Source organism: Aplysia californica, unplaced genomic scaffold (assembly GCF_000002075.1).
Source record: "Aplysia californica isolate F4 #8 unplaced genomic scaffold, AplCal3.0 scaffold00002, whole genome shotgun sequence".
Lineage (NCBI taxonomy): Eukaryota > Metazoa > Mollusca > Gastropoda > Aplysiida > Aplysiidae > Aplysia > Aplysia californica.
This window is the reverse complement of record NW_004797272.1, coordinates 1,703,878-1,706,917: the sequence shown is the minus strand read 5'-3', so window position 1 is coordinate 1,706,917 and position 3,040 is coordinate 1,703,878. Positions and strand designations below refer to the sequence as shown.

The window sequence follows — 3,040 nt, the reverse complement described above, 5'->3', positions numbered from 1 at the left end:
GTGTGTGTGTGTGTGTGTGTGTGTGTGTGTGTGTGTGTGTGTGTGTGTGTGACAGAGAGACAGACAGAGAGACAGAGAGACAGAGAAAGAGAGAGAGAGAGAGAGAGAGAGAGAGAGAGAGAGAGCACACTCTTTATGTTTTCTTTATTCCCTCCACTCACGAGACTCTGCCCACTGTCCGAACTCTGATTTAGACGAAAAGAGTCCGAGAGACGAAGGCACGGGCAATGTTCTTTCCTTACTTATTCCTCCAACGCCACTGGAAAACTAAGAATTCCCGAGAATGTGAGAGTGAGAAGAAAACGATGTCAAGCTGCAGCCTAAAAATAAAATACCCAGCAGGGTTACCAAACAAAACAAAACAAAAAACCTCCAAAATTCCACACAACCAGAAGGACTCGATAGGCCTATTTCGTCTCCCTTTCTTTCCCATCCGCGCTCAAAGCGGGCTTCCTTTTTTTCGCATGGCGTGTGCGTGTGCGTGTCACACTGCTTTGCTTGCTCCTGCGTTGCTTTTTGCCTTGATTTGCTTTCGGCTTTCACAAAGTCACAAAGCGATAGGGCAAGAAGGCTGATTGCGTCTGCTTTACCTAAACGAATGCTGCACTATAATTTGTATTATTATTATTATTATCTTTATTATTATTATTATTACAACATGTATTACGGTGTAGCTACCATTTTCTGAGCGTGCGCGCTATCTTTAGTTCCACCGCGCAGTGGGGCTACTTCACTACACCACCTCTTTCGCGCTTCGCGCGGCTTGCTCAAGGGAACGAAGCGAGAGTGGGGCCGGGCACTTCTCAGATGGGAACACACCACGCTGGACTTCTGTTTCTTGGGAAACGCGCTGCTCTTAGTAGTAAGAACGGATTCGTAGCGCATCATATTGTGCTCCTGGTTTATCTACGAAATGGGGGAGAGGATCTCTCTGACCGTCTAGGGGAGAGGGGTTGAGGTAGTGCGGGTTCAGCCCGGGTCACTCACATTCTGTTAAGATAGATCTAGATCTAGGTCTAGAATGATGTGAGCTGACACGCGTGCTGGATGGAATTACTTCGCGCTTTGTTAGCCTTCGACTTACTGTGGCCGCTGGCGAGTGGCTTGGCCATGCCAACCACACTGCTGCTGTTTTAACTTACTTGCCTACTCCCTAAGTAGGCCTCCTCGCAAGAAGATCAGCCGATCACGGTTTTGTAAGATAAGTTATCTCTGTGAATTTTCTTCGGGCTGGATTGCCCTGTGCTCCGGACTTGTGTAAATATTTTTGCCCACGTTTTGTATGCATTATTTGTTTCGTGTTCTTCCCGGTGGCTTTCCTCGCGTAAAAGTCAAACCCGAGTTTCTGGCGTCAGAACAATTATTGTACAATTTAGTAAGCCCCGCCTCCTTTGCTTCGATGCCAAGGTGAAGGGGAGACCCTTACAATATTATAATAGGGGAGCGATTGCCATGGTGTTGAGTGGCATAAATAATACAATTATTTCGAAAGCGAACAAATCAAAAAAGGGATAGAATTTACCCATTCGCTTTAAATCCGCCCTTTCTCCTTTCTAGAGTTATTAATTAACTACCTCTAGACTCTATGTGAAATCAGATTCGATCTTGTTTGTTTTTTGTGTGTGTGACGGCTGTAGGCCTTCTGAAAGGGTACAAAAGCAGAGAAAGTAAACAAAAAAATTAGTTAATTGGCGTTTGTACAAGTTAAACCCACTTGATTGGCTATCGGAAGGCGTTCGGCAGTGATGGGGATCCATATTTTATGTTTTTGTTTTTTGCTTGTTTACTTAAGTTTGTCGAGCTGTATATAATTTACACTCGTAGATTTTTTGAAAGTTCTTTGAAGACCGACATGTAGGCCGAGGCTTACTTCCACAGTTTCCCGTTCAAATTGAAAACGTAAACTGCCCCACAAATCCCGCTAACGAAGCATAGTATAGCGCTTATTTTTCCAACAATACTAAGAATATATGCCGATTGAGACCGTTTTAAAGATTGTTTGGTCCAAATAAGTGTGTGAAATGTATTTATAATATTTTTGTGCTGCATTTGTTTCGCGTCTTAAATGATAAATTGTACATTATATTGCTTTTGAATCATACTTTAGACTAATCGTTTTCGAATGTGGAATGATTTACTTCAGTTCCGAGGATTAAATAATTGTGCTTTTGCCGAGATTCAAATTGAGCTGGATTACAGTGTACCACATACAGGATGCACACTTTCAATCAGCTTCTGTGACATTTTGTAGCAGTGACTCATTATTTACGTTTGATCCGTAACCCAACTTGCATTCAATCAACCGGAGTATTTTCATGCTGAAATAACCAGCAGGGACAAAGGAAGCAGTAGACTGTGGTAAGCTCTTGTTATATTATTTGATTATTTTTCTTTCTTTTCTTTTCATCCTTCCATTTCAAGAGATCTTCTATTTGCTTTTTTTCTGTCGGTATTTTCCATTCTTTCCTTCAGCCTCTTTGTTTTTCTGTCTAGATCTAGATTAGACTCTAGATTCTAGATCCACTTTGTGTCTTTCTTTTTTGCGTTTTGTTATTTCTGTCTCTCCATAGTTTTTCGTCTAGCTTGTGAAGTCTTTTCTAAACTGTTTTATTATCTGCCTCTTCCATTTTTGCTTGGCTTAAGTATTCAGATAGTTTTTTTTGTTTTGTTTCTTTGCTAGAGAATCCCTGAGCTTTCATACAAAATTATTTTGATGGATTAGCAATAGATCTTCCTTGAATCAGAAATGGAGCCTGGGTGATCCTTTGGTTAACAGTATTATAATTAGATGCAGAGCATGGGTCACCATGCCCGTTTACTCCCTAAACTTTGTTTATCTTCACCCCCCCCTCCCCCCTCTCCCCTCATTCAGTGCACATGCATGCACATTAACTCACAAATATGCACACATAGCCCACAAAGAATTACAAACCCACGCAAACACACACATACACACACATACACACACATACACCCTCACACACACACAAACATACAATACACACATGACACAAACACACACACACACACACACACATGG

General features: G+C 41.8%; 1 protein-coding gene across 8 annotated transcripts in view; it reads left to right on the top strand.

The window, feature by feature from the left end:
- Positions 1–775: 775 nt before the first annotated feature.
- The window catches only part of LOC101854909, a 94,714-nt gene continuing 92,449 nt past the window's right edge, over positions 776–3,040 (top strand). For 2 of the 8 annotated variants that reach the window (XM_013088919.2, XM_005088994.3), the window contains exons 1-2: positions 776–862; positions 2,108–2,358. The gene's annotated coding sequence lies outside the window, so the exon portion shown is untranslated. The other 6 variants (XM_005088997.3, XM_013088891.2, XM_005088995.3 and 3 more) reach the window with 6 other exon arrangements.